Genomic DNA, 22,435 nt, shown 5'->3' with positions numbered 1-22,435 from the left:
TGCGGAAAGCAGACATTTTATTTTTCCCAAATATATTTTTGTTGTGTAAATATATACAAATAATGATTTACATACACTATTGTTTGGGGTCACTTAGAAATGTCCTTGTTATTGAAATAAACTGTTTTTTGTCCATTAAAATAACGTAAAATGTATCAGAAATACAGTGTAGACATAGCATAGCTGAAAACTTGTTGTTCTGATTAAAGAAGCAATAAAACTGGCCTTCTTTAGCTTTTTAAGGCAAGGGGGCAGTATTCGGAAGTTTGGTGCCCAAAGTGACTTCGTCATTTGAAACAAATGTCAATACATTTTTGGTAGCATTTCTGTTTACATTTACATTTTAGTCACTTAGTGACTTACAGTAGTGAGCACATACATTTTCCCCTGTGGGAATCAACCCCACAACCCTGACATTGACAGTGCCATGCTCTACCAAGTGCCCCAGAGTCTGCAACACCATTATGCAAGGGGCACCACCAAGCAAGTGGCACCATAAAGACCAAGGAGCTCTCCAAACAGGAGAAGTACAGATCAGGGTTGGGTTATATAATAATATCCGAAACTTTGAACATCCCACGGAGAACGATTAAATCCATTATTAAAAAATGGAAAGAATATAGCACCACAACAAACCTGCCAAGAGAGGGCCGCCCACAAAAACTCACGGACCAGGCAAGGAGGGCATTAATCAGAGAGGCAACAAAGATACCAACTATAACCCCGAAGGAGCTGCAAAGCTCCACAGCAGAGATTGGAGTATCTGCCCATAGGACCACTTTAAGTCATACACTCCACAGAGCTGGGCTTTAGGGAAGAGTGGCTAGACAAAAGCCATTGCTTAAAGAAAAAAATAAGCAAACACGTTTGGTGTTCTCCAAAAGGCATGTGGAAGACTCCACAAACATATGGAAGAAGGTACTCTGGTCAGATGAGACTAAAATTGAGCTTTTTGGCCATCAAGGAAAACAATATGTCTGGCGCAAACCCAACACCTCTTATCACTCCGAGAACGCCATCCCCACAGTGAAGTATGGTGGTGGCAGCATCATGCTGTCGGTATGTTTTTCATCGGCAGGGACTGGGAAACTGGTCAGAATTGAAGGAATGATGGATGGTGCTAAATACATGGAAGTTATTGAGGAAAACCTGTTTCAGTCTTCCAGAGATTTCAGACTGGGACGGGGGTTCACCTTCCAGCAGTACAATGACCCTAAACATACTGCTAAAGCAACAAAGTGGTTTAAGGGGAAACATTGAAATGTCTTGGAATGGCCTAGTCAAAGCCCAGACCTCAATCCAATTGAGAATCTGTGGTATGACTTAATTGCTGTTCACCTGCGTAACCCATCCAACTTGAAGGAGCTGGAGTGGTTTTGCCTTGAGAAATGGGCAAAAATCCCATTGACTAGATGTGCCAAGCTTATAGAGACATACCCCAAGAGACTTGCAGCTGTAATCGCTACAAAAAGGTATAAAAAATATCATGACAAGTCTGATGGAAAGAGCAAATTTATCAGTAAGGATTCCAAATGTCAATAAAACAAAATACGCTAGACAAGGTGGGATCTTTTTGTGTCTGTAAAATTAATTATGCGAGAAATGGAGGTGGAAGTGCTTTTTTAATGTGCAAATATTGATATAATAACCATCAAATGACTAAAAATGTAAACGTAAATATCAGTAAGTAAGCTTGGAATCACGCTATGGCATGTTGTGTGGTCCTACCGCTACGACTCGGGAATGCATGCAGTTTATTAAGCTACAGATTAAATATGTTTATAATGAACGTTACAGGGTTGTGAAAGTGTAAGGTGATGAGCTTGATGCTCCTATCCAATAAATATTGAGGGTCTTACTTTTGTGACATGATGATCAAATTTGACAAATTAAAATAATCTCGCTATTGTGTCCATAATAATCTCATTATGTAGGCTATATCGGCACTGTGTCTGCGAGTTGTTAGCTAAAGCACACTTGTCAATACCAGAGTGGGCACATCCGCTATATAGTACAACATTTTCTATGACAAAACCATCAGTAGAGTGGAAAATACAATGGAAACCCATATAATATGTATTTTTTATTAAATACATGGGAATTCCACTGCAAATGTTATTTTTATGTGCATTACGTCATCATTTACATCGATTTGATAGAAACATCTCTGATGGAAAAATGTGCAAAATTTGGATGGAAACCTAGCCAGTGACATTGTTGTTGAATTCCTTCAATTTCCGGCGTTCAACTGAGATCCTAGGCAAATCTGCAAGTCACATTTTATGCTACCTTGCAAAGTGATGTGTAATTCCTATTGGAATTACAGCCAGAATTAGGATATCCAACAATTGGAATTTTCATTCACCTTTCAATCTCCTTTCAGAATGACTATCAGAGTTATGAACATTGTTAAAGGAGACTACCTAAACCATTTAAACTGGAACCATTTCGGTAACAAGTGTATTAAATCTCATTGATTAAATTTGTTTAGAAAAAAAACATATGTTATTTATCTTTGTGTGAAATAATATGACTCAATCAATTAATGTACTTGCAAAAACAGATATGAAAAACAATCACAAAAAAATATACCTGCATTAGAGCATGTTGGGAAATATGATAATGATGGGAGTGGTTTTGATGGGTATATTTGACTCTCCAAAGAGTAAAACTGAGACAATAACACTCACACTTAACTCTGGTTATTAACACCAACACTGGGTTATTTTACACCATTCGGTGTACATTTGACTCTTACAGAGTTAATTTAACTCTTGAATTAACACTAGAAATGGTCAACAGAAAAATCAACCCTACAGTAGGTAACACGTGACATGTGGAGCAGTATTACATTTTAAGATAAGGTGTCTTGGATATTGAGGCAGGTCTACCTCATGTTATCTGATTAAATCTACACACAAAGTATATACAAAATAGTAATTGTGTTTGAAAACAAAGATTTTCTTTATCATTGAAAGGATGAATAATACATCTGTCTCTGCATGCGGTGGTTAAACCACATCACAAACAACGAGATTAGAGGGCAAATTAATATTTCATCAGATTCCATTCCAGTGTCCTACTCCGAAAAGGGAGTGTCAGTCACCTTCTGTCATATCTACCCAACCTGCCAGTAATCCGAAGCAGCTATGGGAGGCTAACGGCACGTGACAGTCATCTGACCCATGCTGTGGCTCGTCCTGTCCATTTTCATCTTGCCAAATACAGCCCTAATCAAAACTATTCCCAGCATTTTGTAAAAATTTAAAAAGTCAATGTGGCATACTTTGTGGATTGTATCTAATAGACGCCTAACTCCATGCTAAAACAATCTGGGGGTGGCATATTGCTGTGGGTTTAGTCATTAGTTTCAATCACATTACATTTCCACAACACAGCTGCTCTCCATCTTAGATTGGGAAGCTAATATATGGCCATTTCCTGCAGTCACCCTGCAATGCTTTTTTATAAAGAGTCGTTATTCACGGTTTTACCCTCCGATGGTCTCATTGACATATTTGAAGGTGGGAGTTGCAGACACAACATGTCCCTCGGGCTGGTTCTCTCAGGTTGTCACGTTCTGACCAAGTTCTTTTGTGTTTTGCTTGTTTTAGTGTTGGTCAGGACGTGAGCTGGGTGGGCATTCTATGTTAGTTGCTTGTGTCAGCACAGTTCTCATTATAGCTTCACGGTCGTTATTCGTGTATTGTTTTGTATAGTTTTATTCAGTGCTTTCTTTAATTTAAAAAATCATCATGAACACATACCACGCTGCATTTTGGTACGGTGTGGTGTCTACATTAGGACGGGCGTCTCTGCAAATCCCAACCAGACCCATCTCAGCACCTCAGGCCCCACCAAGGACTCATTATGGGATGGTCTTCTGGAAGGACCATAGACGACGCCTGTGGAAAAATGTGAAGCTGCTGTGAAACTGACGTGACTAACTTCCCAACTCCACCCTAGGTCTAAGAGTTTGGCGTTAATGCTAATCAACTTAACGGAGACACACTTCAAACTCTTGCTAAAAAAAAATAAGAAAAAAAAAATTGGGTCAGAGAATTCCCGAACACCATCGTGGCTGGAAGCATAATTTGTTTCGCTACCGTTTAAGGAGATGCTGACAACCCAGAGAAATCATCACTTTTGATAATGTGCTTTACAATGATTATCAGACAAAAACACCCCATTCTGCTGTTCAGTTTTGCAAGTCTTGTTGTTGTGTACTTTGCGACGTGAATGGTCTTACTGTGTTGAGGATACAGAATGTCTCCAGTCCTATCATTCTTGGGTAAACACATTATCACATTTATGGGTATTATATTAGAGTTTAATATATGTTCCTATCAGGATGGAGGCGTAAGGCCATTTGTAAAGACAGTGAGTGAAACTGAATCTGGCTGCTGGTGTCTAGTAATAGGGTGAGGATTTCCCAAATGGCACCCTATTCCACATTTTGTGCACTACAGTCAAAAGTAGTGCACTATATAGGGAATAGGGTGCCATTTGATATATAGCTAATGACTGTGACCCTGGTCTTGGATATCTGTATTTAAAGACCCAAAGAGGGCAGAGGAACCCTGCTGATGCACTGTAGAGCTGCCGCTTTCAAGGAGCGGCACTCTAACCCGGACGCTTATAAGAAAGCAAACGATTACAGACTACAAAGAGAGATGCCGAGATGAGCTAAATTACTTCTATGCTCGCTTCGAGGCAAGCAACACTGAAGCATGCATGAGAGCATCAGCTATCCCGGACGACTGTGTGATCACGCTCTCCGTAGCCGATGTGAGTAAGACCTTTAAACAGGTCAACATTCACAAGGCCGCAGGGCCAGACGGATTACCAGGACGTGTACTCTGAGCATGCGCTGACCAACTGGCAAGTGTCTTCAGAAACATTTTCAACCTGTCCCTGACTGAGTCTAATACCAACATGTTTCAAGCAGGCCACCATAGTCCCTGTACCCAAGAACACTAAGGTAACCTGCCTAAATAACTACTGACCCGGAGCGCTCACGTCTGTAGACATAAAGTGCTTTGAAAGACTGGTCATGGCTCAAATTAACACCCTTATCCCAGAAACCCTAGACCCACTCCAATTTGCATACCGCCCCAACAGATCCACAGATATTGCAATCTCTATTCCACTCAACACTGCCCTTTCCCACCCGGACAAAACAAACACCTATGTGAGAATGCTATTCCTTGACTACAGCTCAGTGTTCAACACCATAGTGCCCTCAAAGCTCATCACTAAGTGAAGGACACTGGGACTAAATATCTCCCTCTGCAACTGGATCCTGGACTTCCTGATGGGCCGCCCCCAGGTGGTAAGAGTACACTTAGGTTAGAATAATTAAAACTCATTTTTTTAACCACTCCACAAATGTCTTGTTAACAAACTATAGTTTTGGCAAGTCAGTTAGGACATCTACTTTGTGGATGACAAGTAATTTTTCCAAAAATTGTTAACAGACAGATTATTTCACTGTATCACAATTCCAGTGGGTTCCAGTACAGAAAACAAAGTTGACTGTGCCTTTAAACAGCTTGGAAAATTCCAGAAAAGTATGTCATGGCTTTAGAAGCTTCTGATTGATTCAAATGATGTCAATTTGCCTACAAAATAGATAGCATCAGGATGGAGAAAATTATGTGGATATATTGAAGCAACATCTCAAGACATCAGTCAGGAAGTTAAATCTTGGTCGCAAACGGGTCTTCCAAATGGACAATGACCCCAAGCATACTTCCAAAGTTGTGGCAAAATGGCTTAAGGACAACAAAGTCAAGGTATTGGAGTGTCCATCACAAAGCCCTGACCTCAATCTTATAGAAAATGTGTGGGCAGAACTGAAAAACGGTGTGCGAGCAAGGAGGCCTACAAACCTGACTCAGTTGCACTAGCTGTTAGGAGGAATGGGCCAAAAGTCCCCCAACGTATTGTGGGAAGCTTGTGGAAGGCTACCTGAAACGTTTGACCAAAATTAAACAATTTAAAGGCAATGCTACCAAATACTAATTGAGTGTATGTAAAATTCTGACCCACTGGGAATGTGATGAAAGAAATAAAAGCTGAAATAAATAATTATTATTCTGACATTTCACATTCTTAAAATAAAGTGGTGATCCTAACTGACCTAAAACAGGGATTTGTATTAGGATTAAATGTCAGGGATTGTGAAAAACTGAGTTTAAATGGATTTGGCTACAGTGCATGTCAACTTCCGACCTCAACTGTAGGTAACACTTCTGCCACACTGATCCTAAACACTGGGGCCCCTCAGTCCCCTCCTGTACTCCCTGTTCACCAATGACTGCATGGCCAGGCACGACTCCAACACCATCAAGTTTGCCGACGACACAACAGTGGTAGGCTTGATCACAGAGAACAATGAGAGAGCCTATAGGGAATAGGTCAGAGACTTGGCCGTGTGGTCCCAGGATAACAACTTCTCCCTCAACATGATCAAGACAAAGGAGATGATTGTGGAATATAGAAAAAGGAAGACCGAGCACACCCGCATTCTCATCGACGGGCTGTAGTGGAGCAGTTTGAGAGCTTCAATTCCTTGGTGTCCACATCACCAACAAACTATAATGGTCCAAACACACCAAGACAGCCGTGAAGAGGGCACGACAAAGCCTATTCAAATCAAAGTTATTTATATAGCCCTTCTTACATCAGCTGATATATCAAAGTGCTGTACAGAAACCCAGCCTAAATCCCCAAACAGCAAGCAATGCAGGTGTAGAAGCACTGTGGCTAGGAAAAACTCCCTAGAAAGTCCAAAACCTAGGAAGAAACCAGGCTATGAGGGGTGGCCAGTCCTCTTCTTGCTGTGCCGGGTGGAGATTATAACAGAACATGGCCAAGATGTTCAAATGTTCATAAATGACCAAATGGTCAAATAATAGTAATCACAGTGAACAGGGTTCCATAGCGGCAGGCAGAACAATTGAAACTGGAGCAGCAGCATGGCCAGGTGGACTGGGGACAACAAGGAGTCATCATGCCAGGTAGTCCTGAGGCATGGTCCTAGGGCTCAGGTCCTCCGAGATAAAGAAAGAAAGAGCATACAAGAAAGAGCACACAGGACACCGGATAAGGCAGGAGAAATACTCCAGATATAACAGACTGACCCTAGCCACCCGACACAAACTACTGCAGCATAAATACTGGAGGCTGAGACAGGAGGAGTCATGAGACACTGTGGCCCCATCCGATGATACTCCCGGACAGGGCCAAACAGGCAAGATATAGCCCCACCCACTTTGCCAAAGCACAGCCCCCACACCACTATAGGGATATCTTCAACCACCAACTTACCATCTTATTGGATTTGCCCAAAACATAACACCATCCAAAGTGTAATAAATAACTTCCCCATGTTCAAAGGGATATTCAATGTCTGCTTTTTATATTTTTACCCATCTACCAATAGGTGCCCTTTGCGAGGAATTGGAAAACCTCTGGTCTTTATGGTTGAATCGGTGTTTGAAATTCACTGCTCGACTGAGGGACCTTACATATAATTGTATGTGTGGGGTACAGAGATGAGGCTTTTTCTATTCCTGAACTTATTTAGGGTTGCCATAACAAAGAGGTAGAATAGTTATTGACTCAAGACATTTTAGCTTTTCATTTTTTATGAATTTGTAAAATTCAGAAAAACATAATTCCACTATGATATTATGGGGTACCGAGTGTAGGCAAGTGACAAAAACATCTCCATTTAAATCCATTTTAAATTCAGGCTGTAACATAACAAAATGTGGAAAAAGTCAAGGGGTGTGAATACTTTCTGAAGGCACTATATGTAACTCCATTTCCAGATCATCTGGGTTATTTTAACATATAAAAGCCTTAATACTATAAATTGATCTTATTTCATAATATTTTTCAAGATATTTACCTCTTATATATCAGCAATGAACGGGGTTCACAGGATGACAGAAAGGACATGAGCAGTTGAATAACACATAAAAAAGTCACAGTATTGTTCCAGCCTCATAGTGTGGAAATATACTGTATATAAAACACAGTAAATCACGTTTTTGACTGCACTGGGTCTTTAAAATAATTACTTAATGCATTGGTTTATATACCAAATCTGTGGTCAATGTGACTAATGCTTTATTTTAAGATTAGTGAATTATTTTCAGCATTAGTGTATTGGTATATTGGTATCATCGTTGTATTCTGGGACTTTAATTTAGTCAAAATATGTTTATTTAAATTATTTAAATCAAAGCACCCCCACAACATGATGCTGCCACCCCTGTGCTTCACGGTTGGGATGGTGTTCTTCCGGGTCATTGTGGCCAAAAGGTTATATTTTTTGTTTCATCAGACCAGAGGACATTTCTCCCAAAATGTACGATCTTTGTCCCCATGTGCAGTTGCAAACCGTAATCTGGCTTTTTTAATAGCGGTTTATGAGCAGTGCCTTCTTCCTTGCTGAGCGGCCTTTCAGGTTATGTCGATATAGGACTCGTTTTTACTGTGGATATAGATACTTTTCTACCCGTTTCCTCCAGCATCTTCACAAGGACCTTTGCTGTTGTTCTGGGATTGATTTGCACTTTTCGCACCAAAGTACATTCATCTCTAGGAGACAGAATGCGTCTCATTCCTGAGCGGTATGATGGCTGCGTGGTCCCATGGTGTTTATACTTGCATACTATTGTTTTTACAGATGAACGTGGTACCTTCAGGCGTTTGGAAATTGCTCCCAAGGATGAACCAGACTTGTAGAGGTCTACAATTTTTTTCTGAGGTCTTGGCTGATTTCTTCTGATTTTCCCATGATGTCAAGCAGAGGCGCTGAGTTTGAAGATAGGCCTTGAAATTCATCCACAGGTACACCTCCAATTGACTCAAATGATGTCAATTAGCCTATCAGAATCTTCTAAAGCCATGACATAATTTTCTGGAATTTTCCAAGCTGTGTGTATGTAAACTTCTGACCCACTGGAATTGTGTGATACAGTGAATTATAAGTGAAATAATCTGTCTGGAAACAATTGTTGGAGAAATTACTTGTGTCATGCACAAAGTAGATGTCCTAACCGACTTGCAAAATCTATAGTTTGTTAACAAGACATTTGTGGAGTGGCTAAAAACAAGTTTTAATGACTCCAACCTAAGTGTATGTAAACTTCCGACTTCAACTGTACATAAGGCTTACATATCAAATTTCATGGCCTGTTGTCCATCGGTTCAGTTCTTATTGCCCTAATGTGATATGGTGCCATCTAGTGGGGTAGCGTGGCCAACTTTGAATGCAACAACAAATTATTCTCAAATTCATTGGAGGCTATTTAATTGAGTATTAATACCATGTCTGGAGTCAATATGATTTCTGGTTCATGAGAAGATTTGTAAAGTATTTTTTGCATTAGCATATGGGCTAACGTGCATTTATAGGCAAGTGTTGCTGTACTCGAGACAGATCTCAGTCTATAATTCGGTCTCAAGACCACATATTGGGCGTCGGATACATTTTTACTCGGCCTTGACACCGTCTCTGACAATGAAGAATCATAATTTCTTGCCCAGACTATGTTGGAACCAGCGGAGTGAAAAACTCATGAATCAGCATCCATTTATTCAGCCCATAAAACGGCTTCACCAGATTAAATATACACACTCCTTTCATGAGACAATACTATCTTATCGCCCATTGAAACCTGGGCTTCCTACTTTACTCATAACATCACCGTCCTTTACTTTTGCTGAAAAATATCCTCAAACTTTGTCGGCTCAATCAGAATGTCCTTGATACACAGGTAGGGAAGAGTGGGGGACATTGTTTAAAAGTTGCGCACTCACTGTTAGTAAGGGGAGACATGAGGAAGTTTGACTCAATTCCAACCATAGTCTTGAACTAGACTCACATTTTTCTGGTCTTGGTCTCGACTTTGTCTCGAACCCACTTGCCTCCTCCCGGTCTTGGTCTTGACTCCTCCAGACTTGTCCTTGATTCGAACTCGATTTACTCCGGCCTTGGTCTTGAAATCGGTCTCACTTTAGGTGGTCACGAGCACAACACTGTCTATAGGAACAGTGTGGCCATATATTAATGCAGATTTAGTTCTCCTGAAAGCCATTCAAGACAGTTGTAAATACAAACATCTGGAGTGAATCTGACAGATGGTTCATGAGGAGAAGTTGATTGCAGATGATTTTGAGCATACTGTGACAAGCCATCGGTGTTGCACAATGCCTTTCTGCCCCTGCATATCTCATAAAATGGGGCAGGTCTGCTGGCAGGTTGCTGCTGGACTGATTGGCCCATTGCACATACCGAGTGATGTCAGAGATTTTCTTGGGTTTTTAGGAGCAAGAGTGAGCACACAATTATGGGTGACATTTAGAAAATTGCTGGAAGGGGAACATTTTAAAATGAAATGTGCTTAAAATACCTTAGGCATTGTCCAAACGGAAGCCCAATGTTTCGTGGCAGGGAGGTTTGAAAAGGTCTCTCCCTCATCTGAAAGGAACATAAAGCAGAAAACATGTTGCTGTACACAGGAAGCTCACTGATAATGCCAGCAAGAAAGTTACATCTAAGCAAGCCTAAATATCTTATATTGAGTGACAATTCACATAAGTGTTTTTTCTTGGTTTGTCTTACCAAGCTAAATTATCATTGGCAGATAATTACCTCAAGCATAGATGTTTTACTTTTTTCTTATTAGGCACACAGAAACTGGAGGCCATGAGTAATTTGGTCAAAATGAATGGCACCGATTGGTCTCTTGGGGGTGCTGTTATAAGAGAATGCCAAGAGTGTGCAAAACTGTCATCAAAAATATAATTTGATTTGTTGAACACTTTTTTGGTTAGTACATGATTCCATACGTGTTATTTTATAGTTTTGATGTCTCCACTATTCTACAATGTAGAAAATGGTCAAAATAAAGAAAAACCCTGGAATGAGTAGGTGTGTCCAAACATTTGACTGGTACTGTATGGTACATCTCTTACCTTGGTTTGAGAAAAGCTAAGTGATTGGTTAAGTTATGGCTGAGTTATTGATACATCCAAATTTGTTTTTTGGACTTGTCACAATTGTCCCTAAAGAGAAAATAACATTGATGCATTCACAGATTGCCACACTATACCAGTAGATGCATTAGAACATACACTAATATACTAAAATATGTAACATAAATAGTTCAAAAATATTATTTTCCATAGGACCAAATTCCAACAAACTTGGAAATTTGCAAATAGAAAAGGCTAAGGGATTGGTCAAAAGATGGCAGAGTTATGGACAAATCAAAAATCGGATTTTATGCGTCCATTTAAACCACAGTAAATCCGCTACACAGTGGCTTATCAACTAGAAACTTGTCATCGCTGTCATGGACGTCCCTAAGATGAACCACACTCAATTTGGCATTGATATCTAAAAAAACAAACAAGGAAACTATTAATGCATTCTTTCCATATGCAACGCTAATTCTCAAAATCATCTGCAATCAACTTCTCCTGGTGAACCATAGGTCAGATTCACTCCAGATTTCTGTATTTATTGGTTTTGAGAAAAGTTGCCTCATTCAAATATGGCCACACTGTATCTATAGATGCACATTAGCACATATGCTAATGCAACAACAACAAAAATTCTCATGAGCCATAAATTCAATTGATTCCAGATTTATAATCAATGAATTAGCCTGAAATGAATTTGAGAATGATTACATGCTGCATTCAAAGTTAGCCACGCTACACCACTAGTGGGCTATAAGAACTGAACCAACGTACATGAGGCCATGAAATGCGGTATGTAAACTTCAGGTTACAGTCCTTAGAAGCTGTGTGAAAAAGTCACTGCAATCTAAGATGGCTGCACCAGACCAGTTGGTGGCACTATAGATGTAATTGGCACCGTAGGATACTAGAGCAATAACTATTGAGACAAACAATGTGAAATATCGTGATGAGTATACTGAACAAAAATACAAATGCACCAAAGATTTGACTGAGTTACAGTTCATACGAGAAAAACAGGCAGTTTAAATAAATGAATTAGGCCCTAAACTATGTTTTTTACCTGACTGGGAATACACGTGCATCTGTTGGTCACAGAGCCTTAAAATAAATGGTCCTCACGATCTCATCACGGTATTTCTGTGCATTCAAATTGCTATCGATAAAATGCAATTGTGTTCGTTGTCCGTAGCTTATGCCTGCCAACACCATCACTCCAACGCCACCATGGGGAACTCTGTTCACAACATTGACTGTCACGCCCTGATCTGTTTCACCTGTCCTTGTGCTTGTCTCCACCCCCTCCAGGTGTCGCCCATCTTCCCCATGATCCCCTGTGTATTTATACCTGTGTTGCCAGTTTGTCTTTTTTGTTCAAGCCTACCAAATGTGTCTCAGCTCCTGGGTTTCCCTAGTCTTTCTTTTTCTCGTCCTTTGCCTGGCCTAACCCTGTGCCTGACCACTGCCAGTCCTTGACCATAAGTCTGCCCGCCGTCCTGTACCTTTGCTCCACCTTTGGGTTACCGACCTCTGCTTGACCTGACCCTGCCTGCTGTCCTGTACCTTGGCCCCTGCTCTGGATTATTGACCCCTGCCAACCTTGACCTGTCGTTTGCCTGCTCCTGTGGTTACTATAAACATTGTTACTTCACACAGTCTGCACTTGGGTCTTACCTTGATTCCTGATAATTGACATCAGTAAATCGCTCGCCCACTTGACGAAATGCGGTTGTGAGGCTGGTTGGACGTACTTCCAAATTCTCTAAAATGACCGAGGCAGCTTATGGTAGAGAAATGAACATTTGATTATCTGGCAACCGCTCTGGTGGACATTCCTGCAGTCAACATGTCAATTGCACGCTCCCTCATAACTTGAGACATCTGTGGCGTTGTGACAAAACTGCACATTTTAGTGTGGCCTTTTATTGTCCCCAGCACAAGCTGTGTAATGATCATGCTGTTTAATCAGCTTCTTGATATGCCACACCTGTCAGGTGGATGGATTATCTTGGCAAAGGAGAAATGCTCACTAACAGGGTTGTAAACAAATTTGTGCACATTTTTGTGCATATGGAACATTTCTGGGCTCTTATTTCAGCTCATGAAACATGGGATTTATATTTTGGTTCAGTGTATATCTGTATAATCACACATTGTTGCCCTACTATGTGGTCTTAACACAGTGACACGTCCTGTCACTTGCACAGTCGGCGTATTACAGTTGTGAGAAAGTATTGAATTATTTTGGAATGCCAATGTAGAGTGTACCAACTGTGAGATTTAAATCATTTAAACAAATTGACAATATAAAGTCTCCGAATTCAAAGGTAACCGCAATCTACCTGTAGGGGCTAGGTTCAACGAGTTCAAAAGCCGCTTCTTTGGCTGCTTTACAGGTAGGTTCCAACGCGTTTCCCCCATAGAAGAGAAGAGATTGTTACAGTTCAATTATATTTGTCACACAGATTCCAGTTGGTGTATCGTGAAACAAAGCAATATTCCGGGTGTTCTGAACCGATTCAAGTGATATTAATGAAGTCAAAAAGGATGAATGGTAAACTAAATGCTTCAAACAGTTGAAAACACTCTTGTTAAACAGGCTTGTACACCGGTTCTAATCAGTCTTCTGCCATCTTCATCTTCTTTTTTTGCCACCCACTGTATTGGAGTATGAGGCCAGTCACGGCCTACCTACATTAAATTATCTTCATTAGTCCTGAAATAGTCTAATAATAGAAATAGAATACTAATAGAAATTAGTTCCCCCCTCCTCCCTCTCTGCAGATGACTTCGTCAACCATTTTGAAAAGAAGGTCGATGGCGACATCCGATCCTCGTTTGCTAAGTCAAACGACACCGCTGGTTCTGCTCACACTGCCCTACCCTGTGCTCTGACCTCTTTCTCCCCTCTCTCTCCAGATGAAATCTTGCGTCTTGTGAAACAACCTGCCCGCTCGACCCTATCCCCTCTCTTCTCCAGACCATTTCCGGAGACCTTCTCCCTTACCTCACCTCGCTCATCAACTCATCCCTGACCGCTGGCTACGTCCCTTCCGTCTTCAAGAGAGCGAGAGTTGCACCCCTTCTGTAAAAACCTACACTCGATCCCTCCGATGTCAACAACTACAGACCAGTATCCCTTTCTTTTCTCTCCAAAACTCTTGAACTCTCAGAATGACCTTCTTGATCCAAATCAGTCAGGTTTCAAGACTAGTCATTCAACTGAGACTGCTCTTCTCTGTATCACGGAGGCGCTCCGCACTGCTAAAGCTAACTCTCTCTCCTCTGCTCTCATCCTTCTAGACCTATCGGCTGCCTTCGATACTGTGAACCATCAGATCCTCCTCTCCACCCTCTCCGAGTTGGGCATCTCCGGCGCGGCCCACGCTTGGATTGCGTCCTGCCTGACAGGTCGCTCCTACCAGGTGGCGTGGCGAGAATCTGTCTCCTCACCACGCGCTCTCACCACTGGTGTCCCCCAGGGCTCTGTTCTAGGCCCTCTCCTATTCTCGCTATACACCAAGTCACTTGGCTCTGTCATAACCTCACTTGGTCTCTCCTATCATTGCTATGCAGACGACACACAATTAATCTTCTCCTTTCCCCCTTCTGATGACCAGGTGGCGAATCGCATCTCTGCATGTCTGGCAGACATATCAGTGTGGATGACGGATCACCACCTCAAGCTGAACCTCGGCAAGACGGAGCTGCTCTTCCTCCCGGGAAGGATTGCCCGTTCCATGATCTCGCCATCACGGTTGACAACTCCATTGTGTCCTCCTCCCAGAGCGCTAAGAACCTTGGCGTGATCCTGGACAACACCCTGTCGTTCTCAACTAACATCAAGGCGGTGGCCCGTTCCTGTAGGTTCATGCTCTACAACATCCGCAGAGTCGACCCTGCCTCACACAGGAAATTGCGGCGCAGGTCCTAATCCAGGCATTTGTCATCTCCCGTCTGGATTACTGCAACTCGCTGTTGGCTGGGCTCCCTGCCTGTGCCATTAAACCCCTACAACTCATCCAGAACGCCGCAGCCCGTCTGGTGTTCAACCTTCCCAAGTTCTCTCACGTCACCCAGCTCCTCCGCTCTCTCCACTGGCTTCCAGTTGAATGCTCGCATCCGCTACAAGACCATGGTGCTTGCCTACGGAGCTGTGAGGGTTGTAACGGCACCTCAGTACCTCCAGGCTCTGATCAGGCCCTACACCCAAACAAGGGCGCTATATTTTGGTTCATCCACCTCTGGCTTGCTCGCCTCCCTACCACTGAGGAAGTACAGTTCCACTTGCTCAGCCCAGTCAAAACTGTTATTTTGCTGCTCTGGCTCCCCAATGGTGGAACACACTCCCTCAACAACGCCAGGACAGCGGAGTCAATCACCACCTTCCAGAGACACCTGAAACCCCACCTCTTTAAGGAATACCTAGGATAGGATAAAGTAATCCTTCTCACCCCCCTTAAAAGATTTAGATGCACTATTGTAAAGTGGCTGTTCCACTGGATGTCATAAGGTGAATGCACCAATTTGTAAGTCGCTCTGGATAAGGGCGTCTGCTAAATGACTTAAATGTAAATGTAAATAGAGCCATATACACCCCCCTAATCACTACACCACCCAAAGTCCAACCCACTGCCCAGCCTCTCTAACCCTTTCACACAATCTCTCCCTACCTACGTTATGCAGTTCACTGTTTCCTCCACTAAACAAGTCACACAGACCTGTTTCATGTCTGCCTATCATCCACAATGTGGTATTTAAAACCTGTGTGCCCAAACCATAGTCTCCTCCACACGACATCCTCACTCTGACATCCCATACTCCCCACCTCTTCATTTACTGATCGGTGCAAGCGATACAATTGCCTCTTACTCCTAGCATCCCACTCCCTTTGCCAAAGATCGAGCCCTTTTGGCTTTCTCCTATCTTTACCCACAACCCCCTTATATGCTACCCTGCAGTTAAACCCAAAAGGTAGCAACCAGGTGTCACAATAGCAATTCAAGTGGAATTCCACACAAATAAAGAGCATAATAGTTTCCAATATTTCTACACATCATTTTCTTTCCAATGCAAAATGGCTCTTACAATACCAATACACTTACACTGAAAATATTTACACAAATCTTAACATAAACCATTAGTCAAATTTACCCCAGAATTGGTATATAAATGTCACAAGTGACACTGACTCTAAAGCCCTTTGCAGACTGTATGTAGGGCCAGTTCCAGGCATAAGCAACTGATGAGGGCCGTGTGGCTCCTAGGCCCCCCGCGAATTAAAAAAATTATTGTTATTATCATACATTTTTTAACTCAGTCAATGTCTCATCTGTTGAGAGTTAGAATAGAGTTAGTTAGAATATAAAAGTTGCAATTTCTAAATTTGGTTGTGCATCAGCAGTTTTTCTCTTATGTTGGTCACTGACAGTCACACTCAAATGCCTCATGTCACAGTGTTAATTTTGGTTCTATTTTAGATTTTAATTTTACTCTTAGTCACATTTGAATCATTTCATCCTTTGTTAGTTGTAGTTACTATCAGTGGACTAAAACTCTGAAAAATGCTAGTCTAGTTTTACTCAGAGCCATTTTAGTCACATAAACAGTGAATTTATGTCTATGAAATAATGAATATTTAGGCTACCTCTAACTTCCACCATGTGCACATTCAGATTGCCTTGTTCAATTATGCTTACTATCCCCTCGTATACCTTAGCTGGCAACATTGATATTATGGTAGATTGTAACCAACGGCAGCCATAATTAACCATGTAGGCTGTCAAAGCCTTGGCTACAGGTTAAACTGTAGCCAAAAGAAAGATGTCAATTCTGCCAGTGAGAGGATTGCATGACATATTCTGCATGCTTGCATGTTTAGGATTGGACAAAACAGATTAAATGAAATGTCAACTAGTCTCACGTGGAATTCTTGTCTCCAATTTTCATCAACTAAAATGAAAAGTGTTATGAAATAGTTAGCGGGTTTTTTCGAGGGTATCTCCTCTTGTTATCAGTCATTTTTAATAGGTGGCTGAGGAGTTTTTTTCATCATAGTTATTGTTGACGAAATGAACACTGCCATATCAGCTAACATTTTTGACATTAGTAAATGAGTCTCGTCAGCTACCTAAACTGTAATCATGGTCGAATTACTGACCCTGACATCATATTAGCATGGCACAAGTCATGGGAAAATGTGTAGAATTACTGGAAATGTACTCAAAAACGTTTTTCTCTCTGCCATCAAGAGGGGAGCCACTAAAAGTGTGACGTTACCAAATTAAAATCTTGATTTCAACCTGGCCAGATTGTACTATTTGCTTCAGTTCTGTCGTCACATTCTGCGAATGGCTTGAGAGGCTATGTCAGGCGACGTAGGCTACATCGACTGCAGGGATACATTTGATCTGCACATGTGCCAGTACCAGCAGCGCAAGCATGTCTCTGCTTATGTGTGATTGAAGTGATTTCGGAAAAACTCAAAGTAGGAATCTTAGAAATATTTTTCACCTACAAATTGTATATGTCCGAACTCAGAATCAAAAAGGCTTTCCCAAAATAACACGGTCGCTGTGGTAGAACGCTTATTTTGATTACCGATTTTGTGCATTAATCAAAATCCCGTCAAGTAGCCTGATTTCAGCTGTGTAATGTAAACAAGATTATTAGAGAAATTGTTCATATTGCATGGCATGTAAATGTTAAAATCAAACTATTATATTCATATAACTATTCACAATAGCCACATTATTGTGTACATACTCAGTGCGGACCGGCCGTGTTACTATTCAAATCTGACACTGACAGAACATTGTGGGAGGCTTAATCGGCAGGCCTAGACCCTGTCAAACTGAACGACCCAAGACGTCCGATGTTTGTTTACGACCCACAAATTTGCCCGCGACTTGGACATTTTGTCTGGGATGGCAAAATCGTGGCATAAGACAGCTTTACTAAACAGGAGACTGTACATTTATTATCAGCATGTGATCTTTTTTGATATCATGCCTATTTACAAGTGCCTTGTAATCACGTGAGCTGTGTGTATTTACAAAGATTGCCTTCACTTAACTCCGACATTGTGTGAAATTGAATTGCATGAACTATTTGCTTGCTTGCATGGTGTGCTGTGATTCCCCAGATTGGAATGGACTACATTGACTAAGACATCTGTTGCCAATACCCTATCATTTCCTCCCTCCCCAAACAAATTCCTAAACACCACAGGACTAGAGTTAAAAGTAACTGGAACTTACCTTTAGCACGCCATTTGGACCAGCGGAAGTCTATATAGTTGCTGCTTCTCGACCGCTGCTTCTCTCCTCTTTTCCTCTCCGGAAAACACACAAATCACAATGCTCTCAATAGCACTACCAAAGGAAAGTGCTTGTTTTGAACTTGTGAGTGTGGCTCCAATTGTTTGCAATTACATGCTCTAATTATATGTTTGTTGTCCCCTATGACTGCAGACAAGGAGGACACGCCCAACTTAACTACGAGAGGCTACACCCAAAACTACGACCCAGCAGGCCAGTACAGAGTGAGAAACCAGCCATCAACTACTGGACCAGCCATCGACTAACGTCCCATGCTTGGGAGGAAGAGCTGAATGAACAAACCCTACTTGGGTAGAGCCGAACAAACCTTGGCCACTGCTCTTTGAGTAAAATAACTGCTTTATTCGTTTTGCTTTCACTGATTGTACATAAAGGAAGAAAGGTCCTACATGATAGAGTGCTTGCTTTGCTATCCAACTTTCTGTCATCCTGTGAACCCCATTCATTGCTGCTCGCAGCTATATTTGCCTTCCTGTTTCATAACAAACTAATCTAATAGGTTGACTAATGACAATCTGAAAGTGCATTAAATCTCACAGTGAAAACCCAGCCTAAATGGATAGAATGCTATTGAGTGAGCTATTTTCGGAAACCTTTGGAAGGCAATTTTGTTCTCAGATAATCTTTCAAATGCCCAGACAACAATGTCCCTGGCTGCCATGTGAGAAGAGCCCCTTGCCGTGGCTGCCAGTGTTGTGATGTTCAGATGTACGTTGTGGAGTTGCGTGACGACAGAGGCAGGAAGGGAGGGAGGTAGCGAGCGCTACAGCACTGCTGTTTCCCTCCGCCCCGGGGGCTCTCTCACAGGGCCCATCTCGCTGCTGCGCTGCTCCCTAATAGCCATCAGCTGACAAAGTTGATACCGAACTGGTCACGAGAATCTGTTTTATCCTCCCCTGACTAATTCACTCTCTTTGTCACAAGGTTTCCCTCAAAGACAAGTTAGACATCTGTTTCATCGGTACACATTGTCAATTTACCTTCCGAGGTGAAAGAAATTGTTCCCCAAACAACTAGCACTGCATGATTTACCAGCATGGTTACGTAGCTTATACTCTGACTAACTACTTACTGTATGCAGGGTTGTAAATTATTTTTAAAACAAATTGGTAGCAACTTAAATGTTAGGAGTACCACATGAAATTTAGGCGCACAAGATTTTTTGTATTTTATTGATTGCGATATAGCCTATATCGGGGTTACATGAATTCTAGCTCATTTTGAAGTACATGTTATGCTCTAGAAACTAATATGTAACGCTGTAAATATATTTGATTATCTAAAGCTACAATTTAATACGAATAGCTGTCATTGTAATTACAATTTTTTTTGTGGAATATTAGGTTCATACATTGTGCATGCCTTTCTTTCTGTGCCCCTAAATGTTTGGATATACTGGTATTTACAATGCCTTCAGAAAGTATTCACACCCATTGAATATTTTCACATTTTGTTACAGCCTGAATTTAAAGTGGATTACATAGGGATTTTGTGTCACTGGCCTACAGACAATAATTTTTTATTTTTTAAAATTTATTTTACAAATAAATACATAATGAAAAGCTGAAATGTATTGAGTCAATATTCAACCCCTTTGTTATGTATGGAAAGCCTAAAAGTGTGATTAATTATTTTATTAACCTTTATTTAATCAGGCAAGTCAGTTAAGAACAAATTCTTATTTTCAATGACAGCCTAGTGCTTTGTTCAGGGGCAGAACAACAGATGTTTTACCTTGTCAGCTTGGGGATTCAATCTTGCAACCTTTCGGTTACTAGTCCAACACTATAACCTCTAGGCTATCTGCCAACCCAATAAGTCATATAATAACTTGCATGGACTCACTCTGTGTGCAATAACAGTGTTGAAACATGATTTTTGAATGACTACCTCATCTCTGTACCCAACGATATAATAATCTGTAAGGTCCCTCAGTGGAGCAGGGAATTTCAAACACGGATTCAACCACAAAGACCAGAGGTGTACAAAAAAATATAACATCCCTATGAGCATTGTGAAGTTATCAATTGCACTTTGGATAGTGTATCGATACACCCAGTCACTACAAAGATACAAAGAATTCATGGATTTCACCATGAGGCCAATGGTGACTTTAAAACTCCTACAGAGTTGAACATTGTAGTTACTCCACAATACTGATCTAATTGTGAGAGTGAAAAGATGGAACCCTGTACAAAAAGAAAAAACATATTCCTAAACTTGCATCCTGTTTGCATCAAGGCACTAAAGTAATACTAAAGTAATACTGCAAGAAATGTAGCAAAGCAATTCCCTTTTTTGTCCTGAATACAAAGTGTTATGTTTGGGGTAAATCCAATACAACACATTACTGAGTACCACTCTCCATATCTTCAAGCATAGTGATGGCTGCATTATGTTATGGGTACGCTTGTAATCGTTAAGGACTGTGGAGCATTTCAGGATAAAGAAGAAAAAGAATGGAGCTAGAGGAAAACCTGGTTCAGTCTGCTTTCCACAAGACATTGGGAGAAGATTTAACCTTTCAGCAGGACAATAGCCTTAGACACCAGGCCAAATCTACACTGAAGTTGCTTAATCTACACTGAAGTTGCTTACCAAGAAGTCAGTGAATGTTACTGAGTGGCTGAGTTACAGTTGACTTAAATCTACTTGAAAACCTATGGCAAGACCTGAAAATGGTTATCTAGCAATGATCAACAGCCAATTTGACAGCATGTCATCGAACCCACAAATGCTGATGCTCTAGATATTCAACTAGTCTAAAGAAGGCCAGTTTTATTGCTGCTATAATCAGAACAACAGTTTTCAGCTGTGCTAACATAATTGCAAAAAGGGTTTTCTAGTGATCAATTAGCCTTTTAAAACGATAAACTTGGATTAGCTAACACAATGTGCCAATGGAACACAGGAGTGATGGTTGTTGATAATGTAGATATGTAATGTAGATATTCCATAAAAGAATCTGCCGTTTCCAGCTACACAGTATTTCTGAGTTATTTTATTTTATTTTAATGGGCAAGAAATGTACTTTTGTTTCACAATCAAGGACATTTCTTAGTGACCTCAAACATTTGAACGGTAGTGTATATATGTATGTATATATATTTTTAGGGGGTAGATCAGCTTTAATATTGCAGGTAGACTGATGGTAGCTACAATGTAATTGTCTGTGTCATTTCCAACCACCCATATATATATATATATATATATATATATATATATATATACATATATATATACATATATATATACATATATATATATACAGTGCCTTGTGAAAGTATTCGGCCCCCTTGAACTTTGCGACCTTTTGCCATATTTCAGGCTTCAAACATAAAGATATAAATCTGTATTTTTTTTGTGAAGAATCAACAACAAGTGGGACACAATCATGAAGTGGAACAACAGTTATTGGATATTTCAAACTTTTTTAACAAATCAAAAACTGAAAAATTGGGCGTGCAAAATTATTCAGCCCCTTTACATTCAGTGCAGCAAACTCTCTCCAGAAGTTCAGTGAGGATCTCTGAATGATCCAATGTTGTCCTAAATGACTAATGATGTTGTAATGTTGTTGATTCTTCACAAAAAAATACAGTTTTATATCTTTATGTTTGAAGCCTGAAATGTGGCAAAAGGTTGCATATATATATATATATATATATATACATATATGGTAAATATATATATATATACATATATGTATATATATATATATATATATACATATATGTATATATACATATATATATATATATATATATATATATATATATATATATATATATAGATATATAGATATATATATATATATATATATATATATATATATATATAGATATATAGATATAGATATATATACGTATATATATATATATTTATATACCCCTACCCTAATTGGAGTAAACTAATGGACAACAACACTTAGGCTTCTACTTCCAGCTTATACATCATATATACATTTTACAGACAAAATGTATTTTACAATAGTTATCTTCTTTTTTTCATATCCTTCAGCTACCCTCAACCCCTCCCATCTATCTATTCTATCTATCTATTCTATTTGCCATATATGCATAACTGTGCAG

The 22,435-nt window shown here is 40.4% G+C and overlaps 1 protein-coding gene across 1 annotated transcript in view; it reads right to left on the bottom strand.

The window, feature by feature from the left end:
* LOC118367134 (pre-mRNA-processing factor 40 homolog A-like) overlaps nt 1–12,893 on the bottom strand; it is a 102,163-nt gene extending 89,270 nt beyond the window's left edge. Inside the window, exons 1-3 of the mRNA XM_052493874.1 lie at nt 12,679–12,893; nt 10,431–10,498; nt 9,903–10,060 (exon numbers count right to left, since the gene is read on the bottom strand). The gene's annotated coding sequence lies outside the window, so the exon portion shown is untranslated. The remainder of the gene's footprint in view (nt 1–9,902; nt 10,061–10,430; nt 10,499–12,678) is intronic.
* Between the last annotated feature and the right edge of the window lie 9,542 nt (nt 12,894–22,435).

Source organism: Oncorhynchus keta, chromosome 34 (assembly GCF_023373465.1).
Source record: "Oncorhynchus keta strain PuntledgeMale-10-30-2019 chromosome 34, Oket_V2, whole genome shotgun sequence".
NCBI lineage: Eukaryota > Metazoa > Chordata > Actinopteri > Salmoniformes > Salmonidae > Oncorhynchus > Oncorhynchus keta.
Note: the sequence above shows the minus strand (reverse complement) of the source record. Positions and strands in the feature narration are given on the sequence as shown.